This window comes from Pan troglodytes, chromosome 13 (assembly GCF_028858775.2).
Source record: "Pan troglodytes isolate AG18354 chromosome 13, NHGRI_mPanTro3-v2.0_pri, whole genome shotgun sequence".
Lineage (NCBI taxonomy): Eukaryota > Metazoa > Chordata > Mammalia > Primates > Hominidae > Pan > Pan troglodytes.
In genome coordinates this window covers 123,896,196-123,922,018 of record NC_072411.2, presented here as the reverse complement: position 1 = coordinate 123,922,018, position 25,823 = coordinate 123,896,196, and the positions used below count along the sequence as shown (strand labels likewise).

General features: G+C 38.0%; 1 long non-coding RNA gene across 2 annotated transcripts in view; it reads right to left on the bottom strand.

Moving 5' to 3' along the window:
* Positions 1 to 898: 898 nt before the first annotated feature.
* The window catches only part of LOC104005391 (uncharacterized), a 62,809-nt gene continuing 37,884 nt past the window's right edge, over positions 899 to 25,823 (bottom strand). The window contains exon 3 of one of the 2 annotated variants that reach the window (XR_001716485.2): positions 899 to 1,194. This is a non-coding gene — a long non-coding RNA (uncharacterized LOC104005391). Of the gene's footprint in view, positions 1,195 to 22,008; positions 23,881 to 25,823 lie in introns of those variants that run through there. The other variant, XR_678694.4, reaches the window with a different exon arrangement.

Sequence of the window (25,823 nt, the reverse complement as noted above, 5' to 3'; positions counted from 1 at the left end):
TATGATATTGTTTTTAGAGAGTTTTTCTAAAGAGGTATGTACTGAAATATTTACAAATTAAGTTGTATGATAAATGGGATTTACTTAAAAATAACATGGAGTAGGGAAATGCCATTTAGTGGTCGGGGTATAGATAAAACAAATTGGCTGTGAGTTCCTAATTGTTGAATCTGGATTTAGGTACATGAGGATTTTACTTTTATATATGTTCAAAATTTTCCTTCATGAAAAAATTAACATATATTTTAAAATCCTGTTTATTTAATTTTCATCTTATTTCACCAAACATTTTTGGTGGCACATAAGAACAGTTATTATAAAATGGGAAAGCTCAGGCAGATAAAAATCATTATTGGGGACAATATAGTTAAAACATTTTCACATCTACCTCTTCTGGGAAGGGGTCATGGGCTGACTGCCACCTGGCCAGTGAGGGTGGTGAACCTTCACTGAGAAAACTAAGGATCACTAAAACCAAAGAGAAGGGCAAGAAACGGAATTGGGTAGACAATTGTGGCTATAAGTGGCAGGAAGATGCAGCTATGGAAAATGGGTTATGTGAAAAATCAAGAGGACAAACAAATACCTGAAAGTGGTTACAGGTGAATAGCTTGTATGTGCTCTTTACAGCTGGCAAATAGAAGGATGGCTGTGCTGTGTGACTCAGGACAGAGCCACAGAAGAAGGGTGGGGCGGGGGAGGGTGGGAGGACTGTGAGGGTAGAATCAGAATGCAGATGTGCAGGGCCTAGGGTCCTACATTATTGAAGTTAGGAATTGTATTAGTCTATCCTCATGCTGTTAATAAAGACATACCTGAGACTAGGTAATTTATAAAGGAAAGAGATTTAATTGATTCACAGTTCAGCATGGCTGGGGAGACCTCAGGAAACTTACAATCATGATGGAAGGGAAAGCAAACACATCCTTCTGCACATGGCAGCAGCAAGGAGAAGTGTAAAGTGAAGGGGTAGGGGAAAGCTCCTTATAAAGCCATTAGATCTCATAAGAACTCACTCACTATCACGAGAACAGCTTGGAGGTAACTGCTGTCATGATTCAATTATCTTTCATCAGGTCCCTCCCATGACATATGGGCATTATGGGAGCTACAGTTCAAGATGAGATTTGGGTGGGGACACAGCCAAACCATATCAGATGTAATAATGGCTCCTATCTTCCTGGTGGATAAGGCCTAGAAGAAAAAATAATCAGTTATATAATTTTGCATTGTATATAAGGGGAAAAATACATCTGGTCTCTAGGGGAAGCAAAGATTTTCCTAACACATAGGCCTGAAAATGCATATATATATATAAATTTTAAGCATAGGCAATTGCCTCAGGGACGCTGAGAACGGGTTTAGTCACTAGATAAACATTCTGAACCCTTCAGCAAGAGTGGATGGAGAAAAACTAAACCCAAACGTTTACAGCACATGCACAGCCATGAAATATGATTGGACCTGGACCCCTTCCAGCCCTCTGGCCAACACTGTGTCCCACCTCCTTGCTACCCACTTGGGGCCCCGCCTGGCTTTCAGTGATTAAGAGGGATAGCTTTTTCTTTCCGTTGCCCCAGTGGCCTCTGCGATCCTCTATTCGTCTGTTCTCTGAATCTGGGAAAACTCAAAAGAAGACAAATAGTCAAAATAATTTGGTAGCTTGCTAAAAGGAATAACTTCTCCCTCTTTGATTAATTGCTCTGATCTTCCTTTCTCCATCAGAAATTTACTTGCCTTATAGCCTTTAATGATTAATTTGAAAGGACACAGAATTTAGATCGATTTGGGACTTTAGAAACTCTCTAGTGCAATTCCTTCCTTTCACAGATAAGGAAGCTGAGGTCCAGCATAACTAGCCCCAGCTAGTTACGGCACAGCCATGACTTAGACCCGGTCTCCCAGGTCCCAAGCTTGGGCTAGTTGCACCAAATCACCTTGTCCCTGGGAGAAAACAGCCAGCTCCTTGTCATTGCTTGCTGGTTTCCTCCAGGTTTTACTCCCTGGCACTGCAACATGCATGCTCCTCTTTTAAATAGGCCATATTCTTTCTCACGGAACTTAACTTTCGTAAACAGTTTCAAATAAACAATTTGAAATGTGGATATAAAAACAGTTTTAGGGCTGAGTGCAGTGGCTCACGCCTGTAATCCCAGCACTTTGGGAGGCCGAGACAAGCAGATCACTTGAGGTCAGAAGTTCGAGATCCACGAGCAACATGGCAAAACCCTGTGTCTATGAAAAAATATAAACATTTGCCGGGCACAGTGGCACATGACTGTAATCCCAGATACTACTTGGGAGGTGGAGATTGCCGTGAGCTGAGATCACTCACCACACTCCAGCCTGGGCAACAGGGCGAGACTCTGTCTTAAAAAAAAAAAAAATTAGCTCGAGCTGGGTGCAGAACAAATGGGGAGATGAGAGTAGCAATTGTTATTGTTTACCTCTCTCCTCTGCTATTCCAGGGGTGCTACACATTCCTCAGTATCTCATCTTTTACCCTTTTGAAGATGATGAAATCCTCCACATTTACTGAATGGTAATGTTAAAGTCCATGGTCGTTTCATCATGTTCCCATGTGTGTGGCCCTCACTCTGACATCAGCTGGAGGAAGAGCAAGAGCAACTAACAGGGGCAGTGAGAAGGACAGCCCAGTTCTGTGTGTCGTTGGGAGCTGATGGAGTTCAGAAGCTCACCAACAGACCAGGGGATCTCAAAGTTACACCTGAGTAAGAGTCATCTGAGGACTTTGGTGTTCATGCAGGCTCCCAGGCCCCAGCCCTAGAAATTCTAACAGAGGTGAGGGGAAGAGTGGTAGACCTGCGAGGAGTGGGACTTAAATTTGTGTTTTCAGTTGGCATGGGAGAAGACTCTGATACAGATGACCTCATTCGATACTTAGAGCAGCGTTTCTCAACCTGTTTTCATGACTGCCCCTTCAACAGACTTTTTAGATGTTTTTCCCCTAATCACCTCCTGTCCATGAAATTTTAATACCACATATATGCTGTATATTTGTTTAGGTACAATGACACACTGGAAGACCACAAACCATTGTAATAATAAATAAGAATTTTTGGTTCTACCAAAACCTCAATTTTTGCCCTATTGAGAATGCAGGCCTTAAACTGAGGAACAATTGATAACCAAAAAAAAAAAAAAAAAAAAAAATCTGAGCTTTGAAGTTGAAAGAACTGGGTTTAGGTCTTGATTGCAATTGTGGTATGTGTAAACCTAGCTTCATTATCTGGTCTACAGAAAGAAGAAGGATAATAATACTTTCCTCATATGAAATAGTAGGAGCCTGCATATAGCATTTCTACATCAAGCATCTTCTAAATGCTTTGCATCATTTCATCAACAATCTGATGAGCTCCCTATTAGCTCAACTTTACAGATAAAGGAACTGAGGCACAGAGAGGTTTTAAAAAACACTTGCTCAAGGCCATGCAGCTAGAAAGTGGGGAGTAGCAGAGCTGGGATTAAATAGTCTGAATCCACAGTCTCTGATTTTAACCACTACTTTAATGCATTAGCAGCTGTGGTTAGGTCTTGCTTTGTAAGCAAGAATGTGTGCAAAAGAAAACTCACAGATGCACAAAAACATAGGACTGTGTTTATTGACACTTTTTTATGATTTTCTGAAAAATCATAAAAAGAAGATGTGTGCAAAAGTCACAGACTCACAAAAACATAAGACTGGGTTCTATTGAGACATTTCTTATGATTTTCTATAAAAAGCCAATGCAAATATTAATAGTAAAATAAGTCAATTTTTATTTACTTTAATGGAGAATTATATCAAATATTTATTTCTGAAATACTAGAATTAAACTTTATTAAAGGAAATACATGCAATCTATCCCTTGTAGAGAAATGATTCCCCCTGCCCCCAACAAAAAATTATCATCCAGATGCTCAAAATATTTATTTGGAATCACAGATCTTAACATACAATCACCAATCAAGTACTAGGTAACCCTGTGAAGCTAGGAGAGTGGCAGTCAACCCTTTGTACATACAGACTCAATACTCTTGGTTTTAATAATTTGTGTGAGGGGTCAAAGGCAAAAGGAATTTGTCATTTTGCTGTGTCATAAATAGCATGAACTTAGTGACAACGTTTGGGAGAGAGGATATAGCTACTAAGTTGGCATAGCTAACTGCCTAACTCTGCAGCCCAGGGGCAATGACAATAAGCCTAATTGGCTGTTACTGAGTTCTTGTCCTGAGCCAGATATTGTGTTAAGTCCTTTGCATTCTTGATTTCACTTAATCCACAAAATATAACCCTATGGATTAGAAACAATATATTTTCTTCTATTTTATAGATAAAACAGCCAAGGATTAGAAAAGTCAAATAAAGTGTTTGCTATGGCTTGAATGTTTGTATCTCCCCAAAATTCATATGTCGAAATCCTAACTCCAAGATGATGGTGTTAAAAGGTGGGACCTCTGGGAGATGAATAAGTCATGAGGGTGAGGCCTCCATGATTTGTATTAGCACCCTTATAAAAGAGTCCCCAGAGAGTTAGCTAGACCCTCCCACACAGTGATGACGTAGTGAGCCCCTAGAGAGTTAGCTAAACCCTTTCATTCTGTGACAACATAGTGAGAAGGTGCTGTTTGTGAATCAGAAAACAGGTCCTTGCCAGAAATCAAATCATCTGGTGCCTTGATTTTGGACTTCCCAGCCTCCAGAACTGTGAGAAATAGATTTCTGTTGTTAATATACCACTTAGTCTATGGGTTTTTGTTGTTGTTGTTGTTGTTTGTTTGTTGTTGTTGTTGTTGTTATGGCTGCTTGAATGAACCAAGACATTGTCTAAGGGCACACACTAGATAGTGTCAATGTTAGTAAGACTAACTCAGGTATGTCTGAAACAGAAGCTTATTCTGTTTTACTGTCCTCTCTGCACTATATACTAGCTAATGATTAAAATAATAGATTTATTTAAAATCAGAATAAAATTAAAATAGGGCTTATTTAGAACAGAATTTCACTAATTTTACACATATTGATTGACTTACACTGTGTTAGGCCTAGAGAGCACAGCACAGACAAAAACAGACACATTCTCTGCCCCCATAGTATTTACATTTGGGTGTCAGAGATTTGCATTAAGCAAATCATTACGGAAATAACTTTAAAAGTGCAAGTGTTAGGAAAGTAGCGCTATGAGGAGATATATTGTAGGAACTAATTTAAACTGAGACACGATCATCATGAGATAGATCAAGCTTTATCAGAAGTTGAAAAGGTGATTATTTTGTAGTGTAAGCATATGTGTAACATATAGGCGACATCTAATGGAAATGTGACTCAGGAGAAAGTCCCAAACTGATGCAGACACTCTATATTTGCAGGAATTCAATATGGCCTCTTCTTCACACCCTTACAAAAATGGCATGTATCTATCATATATAATACTATAGTAAATGGGTCTATAAAGAACATCCCATTTACTTCATGAAAGACTAATAAATAGGACTGAAATTTAGCTCTTTAGAGCATCTTAGAATCTGTAATAGAAAGTCGACGTAAAAATACTTTGAAACAAATTAAAGTTTGAATTTAGCTATGTACCAAATCCCAAGAGCTTTAGAATTAAGAAGAAGTCAATATTCATTCAAAACTCCCTAGAGTCACTGTCTTTCAATTATCATAGAAAAATAGCAAAGTGATTTATGGCTGTCATTTAAAATATTCTTCTAGAACTGTCAAGTATGCTCACCTACCCTGTATCTTCTGCCTGTCCTGATAATTACTATTATTATCATTATTATTATTATTATTATTATTATTTTGAGACAGAGTCTCACTTTGTCACCCAAGCTGGAGTGCAGTGGGGCCATCTCAGTTCACTGCAACCTCGCCCTCCTGGGTTCAACTTATTCTCTTGCCTCAACCTCCCGAGTAACTGGGAATACAGGCACACACCACCATGCCCAGCTAATTTCTGTATTTTTAGTAGAGACTGGGTTTCATCATGTTGGCCAGGCTGGTCTTGAATTCCTTATCTCATGCCATCCACACGCCTTGGCCTCCCAAAGTGCTGGGACTATAGGAGTGAGCCACTGCACCCAGCTTTTAATTACTGCTTTTAATGTTTGTGCAGTTTTTCAGAGTTTCTGGGTATATTCAAGCAAATATAAATACATAGTTTTATTCTTGGTTATTTTGGTACACAAAATATATCTTACTATACAAACTGTTCTGCACCTTGTTTTTTTGCTTTATCTTGGAGAGCAATTATATTCTTTGACTCTTTTCACTCTTTTCCACAGCTATATAGTAGTCATCATACGGATCTGCCATATTTTTTTTTGAGACAAGGTTTAACTCTATCACCCAAAGTGGAGTACAGTGGTGCAATCACAGCTCACTGTAGCCTTGACCTCCTAGTCTCAAGCTATCCTCCCACCTCAGCATCCTAAGTAGTTGGGACCACAGGCGTGTGCCCTCATGCCCAGATGATTTTTATTTTTTATTTTTTTGTAGAGATGGGGTCTAACTATGTTACCCAGGCTGATCTTGAACTCCTATGCTCAAGTGATCCTCTTGCATTGGCCTCCCAAAGTGCTGGGATTGAAGGTGTGAGCTACTGTGCCTAGCCTGCCATAATTTATTTTATCAGTACTCTCTTTGTAGACATTAACATTGTTTCAGTTTTTTGGCCCTTACAACCATTATGCAATGAATTACTTTGAAAATCTCTATTGCTCATGTCTAAGCATTAGCTATAGTATCCACTCTATAAGGTATATGCACTTTCCATTTTTAAAAAGGTATTGTCAAATATCTCTGTATTCCTGTTTCCCCACAACTTTCCAACTAAGTATGCTATTAACTGTTTGGATTTTCATTTTCATGATATGTGAAAAAATGATATCTAGTGCATTTTTATTTTACTTTTATTTTATCGTTAATTAATTTGGGCATCTTAGTATGTCTAAAGACCATTTGCAATTTTTTTTCTGCCTGGTGGTATCACATCCCATTTTAAATTAAATTTTCAGGTTTTTCTGATCAATGTTTTGTTTTGTAATATTTGTGAAATTAAGAAGTCTGTATGTTTTTGTATTTTTGTAGCGTGTGATAGCTCCACGCAACTTACCTAACTTGCCTGAGCAAACTTCCTTGAAATAATTCAACTAAAACCAAGAACATTATGGAAATGAAAAAACAATTCTTCCATTTGAGATAAAATTCTTTCCAAGTTTTTAAATCAATTTGAATCGTGCTTCTTCTTTTGTGGTCATGGATTTTTTTTTTAAAGCACTGCTATGAACGAGTTTATGTCCTGTAAAGAGAGGAACATCTTAAATGCATTTAAGGATTTTCTTTTAATAGGAAAACTAGAAAATAAAGGAGAGAAACTTTTTTTACTCAATCTCTATCACATAGCTTAGAGTAACAGTTGAATTTCTGAGTTTAATCAACATATGATCTCCATCTCGGACCAACTCAAAAAAGAATTTGTACAAAGGATATTAACTGTCAATAGTATTAAGTGAATGATGAATCTTTAAGGGGGTGATTATCTTTCAAATAATCTTTCACATACAATTGTGTATTTATCTGAACATCTACTTATTTATTTTTTTGACCTCAATCTAGCCAGGACTACAGATTCTTAAAGTAAATGCACAATAAAAATCAGTGTTAGTCCTCACTTAGGGTGTGATGAAAGTATAAACAGGTCTGTTCTCCTCTTTATTTGTGATACCTAAGCCTTTGTTACAGGTTGATATGTTTTGGCTGTGTCCCTGCCCAAATCTCATCTTGAATTCCCACATGTTGTGGGAGGGACCCAGTGGGAGGTAATTGAATCATGGGGGCAGGTGTTTCCTGTGCTTTTCTTTTGATAGTGAATAAGCCTCACAAGATCTAATGGTTTGATAAAGGCGAGTTTCCCTGCACAAGCTCTCTCTTTGCCTGCTGCCATCCATGTAAGACATGACTTGCTCCTCCTTGCCTTCTGCCATGATTGTGAGGCCTCTCCAGACACGTAGAACCATAAGTCCGTTAAACCTCTTTCTTTTGTAAATTGCCCAGTCTCGGGTATGTCTTTATCAGCAGCATGAAAATGGACTAATACAGAGGTCAAGATACTCCAACTACTGAAGGGCTGGTCTTAACACTCCTGGAAAACATTCCTATTATCTCAAAACAGGTTCCTCATTTGGCTACCTCGACTCTCCCAGGCATTCTGTACAAGTGCTCCCAGTCTAACTTGGAAGTCCCAATAGATAGATGTGTCTGTGGGGACATTTGGTTAATTCCAATTCACTGCCATCAACACTGTACCCACCACAGTTCCCTGTATACATGTTAAGTCACAATTATCTTGCTTATTAGATTTATCAACAGATACCATCTTGAATTTTGATGCTTGCATCTTTTTGGTTGTTTTCTTAGAGCGGATTCTCAGGCTGTGAAGATTCTAGAGATAGTTATTTTAAAAATTGCTGCTACATCTGCCCTTTACCACTATTTAGGCTTCTCACCAGCTGCCCATGAATTCTCAGTGATAATGAGCTGTGGGTCTGTGAGGGCTGCATTCAATTCCATAAGTGCCCTGTGACATATTATCAGGGCTCATAGAGATGATAGCTACATCCAATTTATTTTATGTAATCTCCCTATTTTATGGTGGCTTTTGGTTCTCCAATCACAAGTGCTTCTTATTTTAGATCATTTGTCTAAATGTCATCAATTTTTTATTTTTTTAAAGCCTATTTTTAAAAGGTCCCCGAAAATATTGAGAATATTATGTCTTTTTAATGTCATTAATTTAGGGACATTTAAAATGATTAAACCATGCAGTCATAAATATACTCCTGATATGTTATACAAAAGATATTAGATATCTTTATATCTTTACAAAGCAGGAAACTTCACTTTATACAAAGATAATGGAGGACATTAAAGATTTTAGTTTAAATCAGGTAGCTCATTAGCATGTGTCGATGATAATGTCTATTTCTATGAAGAAATCTCTGATATTAAAAGCGTAATGACTGCCAGGAAAAAATTTTGCCCTCTCCCTCCCTCTCTGTAATTATTTACTTTCTATTTTCTTCATTTTACACCCACACACAAAGAGAGCCGACTGCTCCTCCATTTTGCAGAGGCCACTATAATTTTTCTTGACATGGCAATTACTTTTTAATCTGGTTAGCATAGACTGTAATGGAACCAAGTTGTAAAACATCCTTTCTTGTTTACTCTTTTATTTTGCTTTTAATTTATTGCCTTGATTTCAATCCCTTTTATAAACTCATTAAAGCTCAATTATTCACTTTGAAGTCAATCACTAATCAATGCCATTTATTTTTATATTATGGAGAGCAGGGAGGATAGTTAAATGGTATGTCTGTATTTCACTAAAATCTGTGATAAAGATCAGATTGTTCTAGTGTTTACCATTTTAAGGAAAAGGGAATTCCGTGCAAATAAAGGGAACATTTCTAGGAGAAGAGGCAAAATGCCTAGTCTGGTTGATGTTTCTGCAGGTTTGCCTTTTGAGGAAGGAAATGGATGATACATACAGCATTTAAAGCATGCACTAACTGTTCGTAGATTTAGATTGATTAGTGAGGATAAAGAACTGTCACTGTCTTATTGACTGGAATCTCCTTTGTAAAACTGAATCTGGAAGCTCAGAGGCAGAAAGAACATATTTTGATAGCAATTTTTAAAATGCTTCTGCACACATGGCTTCCCTCATTTACTCTTAAATTAGGTTTTTGAAATAGGGGAAGGCATTAATGTTTTCAGTGTGAAGGTGATAACACTAAAGCCTACAAGAGATTCAAGCAATTTGCTTAATGTCTCATAGTTTACAAATGGAAGATCAAGGAAAATCCTACATCTTGGTACCTTGGTATATTCTACTCTATGTCATTCTGAGCAGTGAAGTTCCAGGGCTTTGATTTATATGTAGCTCTTTTACTTGCAAACGGTGGCTTTCAAGATTGCTAAATGAGTTTTTCTTATTAGATTGGATTCTATGAAGGCACTCAGAAATTATATGACTATTTTGGTTACTGGCAGTGCTGTGCTGGTAAATCATTCTCAAAAAAAGAAAAAAATATTTAAAAGAAAAAACCCTGATTTGTAGCATTTGTTGATTTCTGTGGGGTAAATATTATCACTATGACTGATTTCAAGCTTATCAAAAAGACATCATTGAATTCAGAATTGGGAAGAAATGCACACAGACAGTTCTTCCGAGCCAGTACAAGCTGGCCCGAGCACAATAGCATGGCCCTGCATTGTAACACACGAGTCTCCTCTGTACCATAACTTTGAGTTCTGCTGTTCTGAGGACAGACAAAATAATTTTAAAATGTGGCACATATGTGAATGATAGCAAATTTTATAATTCAGCAAACATTTTAGGAATATCTACAACATATGGAGTAAGTAGAATCTGATCTACCTTCAAGGACTGTACAATCTAGTGGAGGTGCCAGACATGCACACAAGCAAAAGTAATTCAAGGGAAAGTCTGCTATGTGCTATAGTGGCAGTGCTTGCAGAGGGCAATGGTAGGACATTAGAAGAAGGTATATTGCCTTCTTATTAGGGCAGCTGGTGAAGGAAGAATCCATAGAAGAGTCAGTGGTTGTACTGAGTGGTAAAGAATAGGTAGTTTTGAGGTCAGGCACAATGGCTCACATCTGTAATCTCAGTGACCCAGGAGGCTGAAGCAAGAGGATGGCTTGAGCCCAGGAGTTTGAGGCTGCAGTGAGCTATGATGGTGCCACTGCACTCCAGCCTCGGTGATACAGTGAGACCCTGTCTCTAAATTTCTTTTTCAATGTAAGAAAAGAAAGTTTTTCAACCAAATTGTGAGAGTGAAGAGAGTTTTCTAAATTGAAGGGCAAATAAAAACAAAGTTCAAAACATACCCAGTTTATGAAAGGACAGAGGCTAAGTTGAACAAAATGATGACCGAGAAAGTTAGCTTGAAGAGATCATCTTGGGATAATGTTTCTCAAAGTGTGGTCTGGGCCTACTAGGGTCAGAATCATCTCCAAAGTTTTTAAAAAGTATCTAGGTCTCTGGAACCCATCTCTTGTCTACATTCAAAATCTCTCTATCTCATGATATAAGGTAGCATTTGAGGACCAGTGTTAATCAACAACAAATTTCCAAAGAATTTGAGGAAGAAAATGTTACTTTAGGTGAAAAAGACATTGGGAAAAGGGTGGATTCTCGGTAGGAGAAAGAACTTGCTGGAATCAAAGAGACCAAGTTGAATTTAGGCAAGAGATGAAAAGGATTTGGAACTATAGTAGATGTCAAAGACATGAAAAGGCTCATCTAGTTTGAAGAACTATTTTAGAGCTGGGGTTCTCAAAATTTCCTCCCTAGACACCTAGGAGGTACTTATGTGGGCTTTGGAGGGTCTGTTTAGCCTAAACATAGTCTATAAAATTTTGTACACCTGAGTGCGTTATTCTATGGAGACTATTTCCTGGCTTCACAATATTCTAAAATTAGTCTATAAACCACAAAAAATTGGAAAACCATTGTTTTCAAGAAAAAAACTAGCAGCGATGGAAGATTCGCTAGGTTAGGGGAAGAGGGAGTTAAGGGATTTGAAAAATAATCATCATAATAATAAAAAGTCCAGTAGTTTCCAGCCTGAGTTGTTCAGAAGGTAATGACATTTTTAATCAAGAGAAGGACGCTGATAAGAAAAGCTTTGTTTGAAACTATTACAAGTTCTTTTTTCTACAGAACAAACTTAAGATGCTTGTACTTCATCATTATAAAGGTGTCCCTCAGGCTCATAGAGAGGTCATAGCAAATAATATTTTATTCAGTGCTAAATATTTATTAGGTGCTAAATATTTTATCAGGTGCTTGCTAAGCCCTGTCAATACATTCTTATTTAATTATCACAATAACCAATTAATAATTATTATTTTGACTTTACAGAAAAATCAAGATTCAGAATATTAAATGACTTTATTAAGGTCTCAAACCTGGTAAATGGCAGAGGTAGAATTTAAACATCAGTTGTCTTCCCAACTCGCTCCAAAGTTCATGTTCTGAACTTCTCTGCTATGGCTGGCACCTTGGCATTCAGCAGTTGAAGATTAGGTCTATTTGAGCTTAATGACACTTGCACAGGAAAGAAACAAACCAGGTCTATAGGCTAGATTTTGTCAACAAATCGAGGGACAGTTTTCTCTTTGACTAAATCAGAGCAGAGACCGTTGTTCAGGCCAGAGATGCTGGTGAGAGCATCATCAGTGCAACTCAGAATTATCTTAAGTACTTTCCAGCTTCTCTTACAATTAATTTCTGTGCCAAACCCAAGTCTCTTGCTTTATACTATTCACTCCTGCTCTTCTTCTTCTCCTATTTGGAAAAGTCATTCATTTGATTTGAAAGACAAAAATTAGAGCTCACTGCAGTCAAGATATTCCTTTAAAAGGCTTTCTATGAGATCGTTTAAACAACATGATAGACATGCAATTTCAGCATAACATTAAAAATAATAAGTAGAAGCATGTAAATACTTAAATATGGCCTGTTGTAGGTATAAAGCTATGTTTATTTCCAAAGTATTTCCCCACTGCTTTACATTGCGTGAGAAGCCACAGTAGCATGGGTTCTAAGCACTGTGTTCTCACTCCTTTTGTCTCACCAAGATGGCTTCCTTGGTTTAGAGCTAAAAGAATTGGGATAAAGCACAGCAAGACTCTGATTATATGTCAGCTTCATTTCTACTTAACTGGTTTGTCCTGATGGGATTGAGTATGGAGGGGAAGATTTCTTGGTAGAAAAGTGGAGAGCTGAGAGTTATGACTGAAAAAGAAGAGAAAATCTGTTTGATTCTCAGTACACTATGTGGAAGAAGGTTTCATATTAGTAGTCAGGAATGATGACAGTATAAGAGGTAGACCTGGATAAAAGAAGGCTACATTAGCATAGACCAAGGTGGAGAGATAGGAGCTTGTATTATGAGAACACAAAGCAACAAAGAAGAAGCTCTAGGTTTTTCCTCTCTATTGATTTTATTCTCTCTATATATATACTGACACCGTCATAATGAATAAAAAGTTGACTAAATCAAGTACTTCATCATAGGAATAACTTTTCATATTTGAAAGGACTTATTCTCAGAAATACCATTTAATTTTCCCCTCACTTCGAGAAAATGATAGCTAGTTTTTGCTTTTGTTTTGTTTCTTTTTTCATTACAGATTCTCTTTAGGGAAAGCCTAATGGAATCTCTTCTCCTGGGGAAAAAAACAGGTGCTCCTTCCAAAACCTGTGGAAGGCTTCTTTCTGTAGGTGATAACAGTCCTGCCTTCAGCCTTGGAGTCACCTTCAGTGATGCCCTCTCCTCCATCCCTCATTGGTCATCAAACCTTTTGCACTGCAATGCTGATTTCAACATGGGCCTCTGTTTCTAGAACCTACAATGACTATTGCATGTGCCATCAAGTTCAAATTCTTCTGTTAAGTTTTCAAAGACCTTCAATCTGCTACCATGATACTTCTCATATTTTATTGTCTACTCCTCTGCATATAACACCTAGTTTTTGTCCGAAAGTCTGCCTATCCACATAACCAATTTTCTGTCCCCAGTCCTACTGTGTCCTGCCAAATTTTTATTGTTATTTTATTTTATTTGTTTATGTATTTATTTGTATTTTGAGATGGAGTCTCACTCTGTCATGCAGGCTGGAGTGTGCTGGCAAATCTTGGCTCACTGCAACCTCTGCCTCCTGGGTTCAAGTGATTCTTCTGCCTCAACCTCCCGAGTAGCTGGGATTACAGGCACGCTCCACTGCACCTGGCTAATTTTTGTATTTTTAGTAGAGACTGGGTTTCACCATATTGGCCAGGCTGGTCTCAAACTCCTGACTTTATGATCCACCTGCCTCGGCCTCCCAAAGTGCTGGGGTTACAGGTGTGAGCCACTGCACCGGGCCCCAAATTTTTATTTATGTTGCTCTCCAGATTTGAAATTTTGTTTCCTTCATCTTGATGTATTTAAATGCTGTCTAAGATTTAAAATCCAGTTCAAGGGTTACCTCTTCAAGGAAGTATCCTCTGAGCATACCAACTCTCATTTATCTTCTTCTATAAATTCTAAGGGCACACTGAAGGTCTATTTCAAATGACCCTTCTCCTGTGATCAGAAGCTATTGTTTCTCTCTCTGCCGTTTCTTTGGGTAAATTAGGATTGCCATCCAAATAGATTTTAACTTCCTCAAAGAAGTATAATTGTATGTCACTCTTCAATTATAACCTTCCTAGGAAACAACATATAGTAGAAACTCAGTAAATTCTTTTTGCTTAACACACAATCCTCATGTCCATGATTTGAACTAATGCAATTGATGATCCTCAATGTTAGATATACCCTGATAGAAAACTTTCTGAAGGTTTGCATTGAAACAGAAAGAAAACTGTCCTGAAAAGAAGACTTTGTGGACAGAAATTCTGCTGCCCAGTGTTCTAGTATATTCTGACACATCCAAAAAGGTATATCTTGCTTAGGGAAATTTTCTCCCTTCTAGGCCAACATTGAAGGGTAAGAACAATAGGGTTGAGATCTTCTATAACTCAAATCCAAAGGGAAAATCATACGCCTTGAGAAATATCATCTCTTTTATCCAAGGTTGTTTCCAATTCTGCCCTAGATATCACTGAACCAAAACACCAATGCATGGGATAAATACTTGCCCAATTATTAAGAGGATTGGGTGGGGAAGACTCCTCATAAAATCATTAAATCGGCTGTGCTGTGAAGATGGCCAAAAGCCTAGAAGGTCAGAGTGGCTGTGGCCTGGAGGCAACTCTCTTGGCCATCTCAAAGTAGAAACTCCCTGTAATGAGGCTTTTACAGAATATTTGTGTCTGATAGCTCCCAAAAAATGGTGACCCTAGAGGCAAAATTAATATTTGCCTGCAAGCAAGAACCCAAACCTCTCCTTAGCTTTTCCACTTTCTTTTAGAAACTCTTTTTCATTTAAATAAACAAATTAGGCATTCTGAAATTCAAAGGCCTATGCAATGAAAGCAGTCACTGTTCATGATGGATTAGTCTGATGTTTAAAAAGAAGGTTAAAAAAATGCAAAACAAGCTGCCACCACTAGTTACATTAGAAATAGATCACAAGTGATGCTGGATTCTGTTTCATCTGTGGGAGGTTAAGAAGAAATCGCATTCACAGAAGAATAAGCTTCACTCCAGGTATAACTGGTGGGAGGCTTCTAGGCTGTTTGCATATTATTCTTTTGAGAACATGTATACACTCCCTGAAATTCTACATTCCCTCTAGCTGCTTAGAGATTTTTTTAAATCTCAAAGCTCAAATCAGGCTCATATTTTTTAGAAGAAACTTCACCACATTCCTCATCTATATGTTTACTAAATCCTCATACCCTAAAAGATAGAGGTGGGTTCCTTGGTTAATAAAGGCCATTAAAGTACAAGTATTTTAAGGGGAGAAAGAAGTCTTGGAATGTTGCTTTGGAGTCCTGGAAACTAGTTGTTTATTCACCATGTGTCAGGAAAGCATAGATCTAAACTATAGGCCTACAGATTATATACATCTAGGTTATCGATCTGAAAAGTAAAATTTAAGGATTTGTGTCTTTAGTTCAGTGTATGGCAGCACAGACACAGAGTGTATACAGCGACCTCCAGAGAGTAGTTACTTACTTTTCCCAAAACTTTGACATTATCTGGAGCAAACTATGCAGCTTCTAGTTAAGTTTGGCTGCTCTAGGGATTGATGTGTTCCTCTATCTGTCACCCTACTTTAGTGGTTAGAAGTGGGACTTGAAGAACTGCAGCCACCTCCTGGATGATCTTTCCTTCTCCAAGCAGCCTATCCACTGCCAAATCACCCTTCCTTCCAAAGAAAATGTCTAATCATCTATTCTGCGATCTACCCTCAGCCCTCCACTTCTAAGTTCAAATTGCCTAAAAAGGCATTTGGAGGCCTAACCATCTGACCCCAAGCCACTTTCTCTTTCTGTTTTGCACCCTAGGATTCAGTGGCATGTCACTCTTGGCTCATCTCTCAACATGCCCTGGATTTGTATGCCTTCATGTCTTGATTGATTTTTTTTTTTTCTTGATCATGGAGCCAGAAGTCTCAGATTCAAGGTCTGCTGCCACCTTCATAGGTATGAAACCTTCACAGATCACTCTCCTCAGTCTCAATTTCCTTAATTGTATAATGGGGATAATAAAGTCTATTTAATAAGCTTCACAAAGGGTTATAAATGAGTTAATGTTGAGAAGAGAAGGCATTCTATGCTGGAAACATTGTTTAAGCTGAGACACTGTCCTGGACAGACACGTTAGTCAGATTCATCTCAGAAAAATTGCCTATTTGGGGAGATACGTATAGATTTACCTGGGGATGGTAGTTTGTTCTGTTAACAGGGTTTTTTGCCCTCAGCGCTATTGACATTTTGGGTTGGAAACTTCTTTGTAGTAGAGTGATATCCTGGGCGCTGTAGGACGTTTAGCCCCATCCCTGGCCTCTATCTAGTAACAGCCTCCTGCCAAGTTTTGACAATCAAAAATATTTCTAGAGATGGTCAAATGCCCACCCTTGCCCTAAGCCATGGGGGCAAAATCTCTCTATTAGATGTTTCAGAGATACATTATGTCCACGTCACTGTCCTGATGTACTGGTCACAATTTTCTAAGAGGACACTGTCCCTGCCTCACAGACATTTTTGAACTAAGGATGCAAACAGTTATGAAAGCAAGTTCCTGTAAGATATGTTCAAAGTAAATGAATGCTCCAAAAGAAGCATGAACTCGGGCTCTGGAGGCACAGAAGGAGCCATCAAGATTTGGTGAGCAGAGCTTGTGCTCAATACAAAGCAAAAAGATAAATTTGTCTCTGCATCAGTCTGGAGTTCAGAAAGGGAGCCTCTGGCTCCTGGTTTGGCTTACCATTGAAGATGAATTTCAGTACCATTATTACTAAGGGAAGGCTTCTGCAAGACTGAAGAGGTAAGTGTTTCTGCAGAGGATCTGAACAAAGCAAGTGCAGGGAAGAACAAAAGGGAAGAAAAGGATCCAAGAGAGGGAATGTCAGATATTATAGGACTCTACTCTCTCTGATTTCCTAACCCTGTGCTAAACCATTATCTCTGCTCATTCTGATAGACCCATTTGCTTTCCTTGACTTTTCACTACTTCTTCCTAAGGTTTGGTTTTTGTATGTTTACAGTTGAGGTTCTTGGAAGTATTGTTACTCCACCCCAATCTGCATGGCCCCAACCACGTGGTATCATAGTGAACCTAAATTACTGGAGCATTTGGATGAGCCATGGTGGTGGCCCCTCCTGTTTTATTCCAGGCAAGTAGATAATCAACACTGAGTATGCACAGAGTGAGTGCAGCTGGAAACTCAGCTTCAATGTGAGTCCCACATCCTTGTCTATCAGAAATGAGACAGCCAGGTTAGTATTGGGGGCCACATGATGCAAGCAAATGCATAACAATCCATCTGGTTGTCAGGGAAGGGATTCAAAGAACGGGAAGCTGGGGAGAACATGCCATATTGACAGTGCCCAGTGTGGGGCTTTTGAGGTTATCGCTACATGATACCAGCCTTTTATCCCACTCTGCTCAGAGAATGCTGAGAAAGCCAGGGAGGATAGAGATGGAGTGATGTAAAACATGATTACCGTAAATATCTCAGCATGCCTCTTGCTGACAGTGGGAAGTCCAGCTCCGGAAAAAACACTGTCAGCAGTAGCATCTATTTATGTAAAGGATTAAGCTAGAAAATGCTTATTCTTATTGATATTTTTAGCAGTTCTCCCAGAAATTTTGAAATTGTTTTCAATATGCTTTTTTGCTTACTTGGACTTTATACTTACATCTGATTCTAGTGAATGCAACCTTAAAATGTGGATTGACCACCAGGCATTCAGTACCTAAATTGAATAGGAATAGAGTAGTTAGAAATATTGAAAAAAGCCCTACCTCAGGTGTTAGGAAACCTGGATTTGAATCTCCGATGTATAATCTCTCATTTGATTGATCTTAAAAAAGTTGCTAATCTTATTTTTAATACCCAAACATCATTCTAGTGGTCCTAACTAGTTTTTAGGATTTCTATGAAGATAAAGTAAACTAATATATGTGTAAGTAAACTAATAAATGTGAAAGCATTTGGAGGCCCTATAGCTAAAAAGAAGAGGAGCAGGGTGGTGGGAAGAGGGAAAGAAAGGAAGAAAGAAAAGGAAAGAAAGAAAGAAAGAAAGAAAGAAAGAAAGAAAGAAAGAAAGAAAGAAAGAAGAAAGAGAAAGAAGAAACAAAGAAAAAAGAAAGAAAAGAAAGAAAGAAAAGAAAAGAAAGAAGAGGGAGGGAAGAGAGGTAGGGAGGGAGGGAGGAATGAAGGAAGGAATGAAGGAACGAAGGAAGGAAGGAAGGAGAGACTATGATATTCAATATTCTATTTTAAAGGTTTCACCGATTCAAAACACTCTTCAGTGATGTGAGAAATATCTCTGACAGAATTATTATATTCTGGTTAACGGCCATTCCAAATTATACACTGTGCTTATGTTTTTGGTGAGTGTTTTCCCCCTTATTCTATTGTCTTCACAATATTTGGTGGGGAGAAAAAAAGGGAATGAGCCACTTTCTTTTGATGTACTAAGAGCTTGATTAATAACAAAAGCATCAACACTATCCTAGATCTACAGGTTGGCAATGGACCTTCACTGATGGATGAAGGGGTTCTACCTAAACAAGAACACCCGGGGAGACTTATTATTAGGAAATGCTAATGTTTCATGTGTTTCCTTGAAAGGGTAAACAATAGCTATGGAGCTAGGTTAGTAGCCTCATTGAATATGAGTGAAAGGGTCAGTTTTGATGGACACAGCCTTGTCAAGGTGGCCCCAAAACAATAGGACATCCTTCTTTGAGCTCCCGCTGTTTTTTTAGAGTAATCATCTAGAAAGCATATTTAAATTTTGAATAAGCAAATCGTATAATTATTTCTCAATAGCTTGTATTAAATTGGGGGAGAGGGGCAACAGTGTGATAAAATTAGTTTCCAACACCCCAACAACTGAGGGGTTTTCTGTTTGTTTGCTTGATTGATTGTTGAGTGTTGTGGTTGTTTATAGTTTCTTATGATAAGAGAGAGCATTTTTTTCATTTCAGTTTCTCATCAAAAGGATTTCCTACCATCAAGCCAACAAGACCCAGATGTAATTTCACTGATGAGCAAGACATCTCTGCCAACTGAATTCCTATTGATTAGCATCTGATTTTGTTTGTCAGCAAAAAGAAAAACGTATTATTTAATGGCACGTTTGGTACATAACCAGTGGGATTAAGTGGTGGGAGGGAAGGGTGTGGATGCAGGGGTCTCTTTCAGAAACTGATGAAATTATATTAATGTGTATGATCATTTCTGCTCTCAACCAAATAAATAACATTCGTCATCTTAAAGCAGCCAACGTCTTGCCCTGAAGATGAAAGGACTCGTTGGCTTGCTGTCATTCTTCATAGTTAGAAGCTATCATGGCCTGGGATGGGGTATGTGCTGTGCTGACTGTGGGTCCAATGTCACTCACTCTCCATCCGGCTTCCTGACTCCTCCTCCCTTGACGGCTTATTGGGGGATCAGACACAAGCCAGTTACTCTTCCCAGGTGGGAAGAATGACAACTCCTAATGATTCATTCCAGCTGTTTGTGGAGATAAGGCAGAATGAATGCAGGCCCCACACCAGAATAGGATGAAGGGGATTTCTGGGATCACAAAGCAGACCTAGACTTTTATAAAAAGCCACACATACTGATAGACTACAGTTACAGAATACATTAGCATTTACCAAGAACTTTTTTCACATGTTATTTAATCTGACTGTGACTAATCCGATGAGGTCATTATTATTATTTCTATGTTAAACAAGGCTCAAAGACATTGAGTGACTTATCCAATATTATGTGACCATAAGGTATGGACCTAAGGGTTGAGCTAATGCCTGAGCCCCAGTGTTCTTTCCAATATAATAGACTTTCTATACTTCATTTCACACTGTTGATAAAGACATACCTAAAACTAGGTAATTTATAAAGAAAAAGAAGTTTAATGGACTCACAGTTTCACATGGCTGGGGAGGCTCATAATAATAGTGGAAGGCGAAAGGCAGGTCTTACATGGTGGCAGACAAGAGAAAATTTGTGCAGGGAAACTCCCCCTTATAAAACCATCAGATCTCATGAAACTTATTCACTATCACGAGAACAGCATGAGAAAGACCCGCCCCCACGATTCAATTACCTCTCACCACATGTGGGAATTGTTGGAGCTATAGTTCAAGATGAGATTTGGGTGGGGACAGCCAAACCATATCAGCTTTATCAAGAAAATATATGTTCCATGCGTTTCAACTGAAACCCCTGTTTCCTGTTTGTAAGGATATTATTTTCTGATGAAGACCTTTTATTACTAATCACATACAATTTCAAAAATTTATGAAAGCAAATAACTTATTACTTAGGTGTCATAAGGAAAGAGCATGAGGAATCAGTGTTAATATTCAATCTAACCCATATACCTATCAGTGGAAAAACTTCATTTCTTTAGTAATTGCATATGCTTCTTTCACATTAACCTGTGTGTCCTTATATCATGAGAGGGAAGCAAAAGAGTGCACAACATAATTAAGTAATAGAAAAAATTTCCAGGAATGACTTAAATGAAATGGATTTTCTTAAGTGATTGACCAAAGACCTATCAAGAGTTCCCACTCAATTCCTGATGCAGTCAAGAGTGTTTCTGGTCAATTATGGCCCTCAAGGAATTAAGAGGTCAGAATGCCCTCACAGAGTAGCAAGAGATAGATAGAGAAATTTGGCATAAAACTGTGGATTATCTTGTCTGTGTAAGCCCGATTTTCTGAGAGGAGCCCACTGGCTCTCAACTGGTGATAAGGATGTAGTCACCTGAAAATCGGCAAGCTGTCACCTTCAAGTAAATGAAATGCTCTTTCATAAAGCAAACTCATGAAGCATGATTCAAGGTGGAAAATACTGTGGTATTAGAATTTGTGTATAACTCTGTGTGGGAGAATTCAGGAAACTTCAATCTTTATTTATCTATATCTTATTCCTATCCAGATTACCTTTTCCAGTAATCCTATTATTCACTGTCCATTAAGCTAGTCTCCTGTTAACAAATTCAGACTTCTCTAGGACATGCTCATTTCCTTTAGGTCTTGCTGGACTTTTACAGTGGACAGTCAATGGTACTGTGATCTTTCCTTCCACATCCACTGTCTCATAGTCACTAACACTCTTCTCCTGCTGTTCACCCCATTAGTCAAATGTCCATTCTTTGACCCCCTTTTCCCATATTATTATATCTGCAACTAATGTCTTCTTCCCCTGCCTTGCCCTTGAAGCTGATGCCATGTTTGCTTTAACATAGCCTAAGCTTGGTGGTGAAGCACCTTGGGCAGTTTCTAAGGTGTGGCTGAGTAGAATTTTCAAAGTGTTTTCTTGGCTCAAAGAGTCAGCTAAAGTTCTTAGTAATAATGTTGATAGTGGGAAATTCTTTCTAATTAGAAAAGCAAAAATATATACACATGTACCGTATATAATATATGCATAAATATATTTAAATATAAATATTTAAAATATTTCTGTAATAATATATACTATAATAAAAAGAGACAAACAGCTACATGATGTACATTAAAAGTATCAAAAAACTGTTTAAGATAAAGGTCTTTCTCTGAAAGATCTCTCGGTTTTACTGATTTGCACTTTAATATTATGTTGAACTTTTTTCATGTTAATTTTTTTTTACATTTCTGTGAAACTCTTATTGAGGATGTTACTACACATCTCAATTTTTGTCTCCTAGTAATGTAATGTAAAAAAATTTCTGCCTTTAATCTTAAAAAAAAATTTCAATTGTATTTGAAAAATACCACTTTATGTAACTTGTCACATTTTTACCTTTAATTTGGCTGTTAGGATGCATTGAGCCAAATATTGCACTTAATCATAACACATATTTAAATTATGGTTAACATATTTGCTTCTTCCTTTTTACCCAACTGTATTTTCCTCTTTTTAAGGGAGTTTAAAATCATTTTTGAAGGAGGCAGAGAATAACTAAGTTAAATAAATAGATGAGTGTGTCTTTTAGAAAAAATATCAAGGCAGATTTTTTATAGTAATGGGATGACTCTATGTTCAGAAAATGTAGATATAGTACAATTATAAAAATGGGAGAAAAAGAGGCATATGCAAAAAAGTTTTTAATTAATATTAGTAATTATATTGTTATAACATGAGTATTATTCAGAGGCTATGTTTGTAATATGGGATAAACTAGATGAACAATTATGAAATGTTCCAATTCTATCACCTTCAGTGTCCTAGAGAACTAGGATATTTGGTGTGGAAGGAAAGAGACACAAGTGTAACAGAGAAGAGGTTAAAGTAGAAACCCCTGTATCCCTGAGTTTGAACCAGAAGCATCAGAATAAATTTATGAAGCAATTTATCTTAAAAAAATAATAATATAGATGTATGAATTCAGTACAGTTCTAGTGAAAAATCTAGCAGGTTTGTGTGTGTGTGTGTGTGTGTGTGTGTGTGTAAAAATCAGCAAGCTGATTCTAAAATATATATGGTAAGACAAAGGAACTGTAATAGCCAGCATAATTTTGAAAAAGAACAAAGTTGGAGGAATCACACTACCTAATTTCAAGAGTTCCTATGAAGCTACAGTAATCAAGCCCATGTGGTAATGGCAAAAGAATAGACAATATAAATCAATGAAACAGAATAGAAAGTCCAGAAATAGATACACACATATATGGGTTAATTGATTCTTTTCAAAGTTAAAAAAGCAATTTAGTGAAGAAAAGATAGCCTTTTCAGCAAATGGTGCTGGAACAATTGGTTATCCATATTCAAATCCAAATCTTGATCCATATCTTGCATCACATAAAAAAATTAACTCAAAGGGGATCATACACAATGTAAAACCTAAAACTATAAAAGTTCTAGAAGAAAGCACAAGAGAAAATCTTTGCCCTGCCTATCTTCACTTTTGCCTCCAGAAGCAAAGACAATTTCAGTCTATTAACAATTGTGCCTCCTGGAATCTGCTGGACATCTGATCCATAGGCAGTGGAAAATGATGTCTCTGGGGGGTACCTTCTGACAGCGGGAACCATGTGGTCCAAATGGTCACAAGCACGCTCCAGCCTTTATAATTCAGCTGCAGGAGGTATATGTAGCCATTGCATCTTGACACAGTGGAGAAAATCATGTTATCTTCTCTCTTTCGCATTCTTGCAAAGGGCCCTACTGGGCTTAAATGGCCATTTGGAGCCAGCTTTCTTTTTATCCTATGAATTAGAGGAGAGAGCGCTTCTTGTCCAGTGATGGAAGAAATTCGTGGTGTTCCTCATTCTCTTTCCCACTGATGATTTGTTTTGCAGTATCTCCCTTGGTAATGCTCTGTAGCAGCTGCTCTTTTCTCTTTGCTGTGTGTGTCTCATTTTTATCTTGGCAGACAGGGCAATTTCTTTGAAATAAGGCCCCCTTTCTCTGTTGCAAGCGACCTTGAGACATTCCACGCTATCATTCCCCAGCTGTATTAGTTACTCCAAATTCAATTTCAGGGTTCTTGAAAGCTTTCCCTTGTCCACCTTGTGATCAGTTGCCTATAAGTGTCTTACAAGGCAATTGCTATGGGATCCTTGTATCCATTTTAGTATGTGCCTAACTTAGCCAAAGAGAATTGCAGCAAGCAAGGCTTCAATGCCTGGGGCCTGGCAGTGATCCAGCACCTCTGTTGTCTTTGGATGCTGTGAATGGCTAGTAATAGGAAAAGAGGGAAATGTCATACTAGGACTGTGGGGTCCAGATCATGCAAATCATTTACCAATATATAGTAGAGTCTCAATTACTCACAATATATATGACCAAGAGTGCTTTTTGAATAGAAAACTTGAATAATAAGCAATTATAGGCATATATTAAAATGCAGATGCATGCTTCTGATTGATGGGTGGGACAGCATACATGGTGATGCCATTGAAACATGCTATTTGTGGTTGTCATCAATTATTTTGGTGTTTGTCAAGGAACAGCCTTTTGAAACTCAGCTTCCTCATTTGTAAAATTTATGTCTAAGGTGTTTTTCAGGTCAGGCTCTTTAGGCCTTCTACCCTGGTGAGTATCCAGAGATATTTTTTTGATTCAGTTGACCATGATTCCTTGTCTTTTTATCTCACAAATCCTATCCAAAAATAAGAAATAGGTTTCATCTCTAGTGCCCAGGATAATTGAGTGGTCATGGCTGCCTGGGTTTCCAAAGGTTCTAAGTCTGTGCTGAGGATCACCTGGGAACAAGCTGGAGCAGTAGCAGGGATGTTCCAGGTGTGCCATTCGGGACCTGTGGATTTATTCCCATTACATGCTCACTCCCAGTATCTCATCTGTTTCCTCTCCTCCACATTTCTCCCCCTTGGTGGAATTCATCCTGTCTGAATAATATCAACTCTACCTACCGACGGAATTTCAAAGAAGTTTACAACCTCCTGTCTGTTTGAAATGTTAACAGATTGTAATTACAGGGGAAACTGACAGGGATTAACAATAGAGTTAGGGGTTCGAAATTAAACAAAACTCCAAAAGATGAGTTATACCTAGTCTTTATTACAAAATAAATGGGTTAGTCCAGTATTGTGGCATTTCTCAGAATCCCTTCTTAGACATTCATGAAAGAGCAACTCTTTTCCCCCCTTACACTCTCATTCCCCTGAAAAGAAACACCCACACTGACTACTACTATTTCCCGGACATGATAAAGCACATTAATAAATGCCACTTAGGAGGACTTTCAAGGATCTCAACATTCAAAGGAGATTCATTTATATCACAAGTGAAACTACAGCCCTAATAATTTTTCTGCAATCTTAACCACCAATCTCCTGTCTTTGAACAGTGAAGATCAGCTTCAGTCATTACCCGAAAATGTTGTGCTCAATACTGAATAACATTTTAAATTCCAGGATTGTCCAATCAGCCAAAATATCAACCAAAGTATCCTGGAAAGATTCACTATCATTGACTGGGAATAATTGTTACTATTTTTTATAGTAAGTGCACCATGCTTTCTCTGTCTATTAAGGCTGTTGGAGTTTGAAATTTCAGTTGTTTACCCATTATATTCAGTGCAATCCAGTCTTTTGAATTCAGAAAAGTGATGCTCTCTCTTTAGTGTTGCATGGATTTAGCTCTCTTTAGTGTGCTGCATGAATTTAGCTAGCCATTTTGAGGAGCTCAGGCCCATGTATATGTATGTTGAGCGTGTATGTGCTTTTGTGTGTGTGTGTGGGTATGTGTGTGTGCACGCTTCTGTACGTTTGGTGGAGTAAATATCAGTATTCCCCAGAGGCACAGAATAAGCATTGGGAGAAGAGGGCGCGAAGATGAGGAAGTGAATGCTGGGGCATCCTAGACCAGTACCTGCTCCATCCCTTTACCTGTCCAGACTTCATTCTCCCTCATTCTAGTGGCTCTGCTTTTAAGGGTGGGGAGGAGATCTATTTCCATTTTTCAAGATGCCTAAAGGTTGTGGATAGGTTTCTAAACTTTCCTTTAAATATGAGATTCTTAACACATAATGTTGACACAATTATGAAGTATTTTAAACTTTGATATATGTCATGAGAATATGTATTTTTCTTGTCTAAATTAGCAATCCCCTTTAGTGGTGGCCTGTATTAGTCTGTTCTCACCCTGCTAATAAAGAC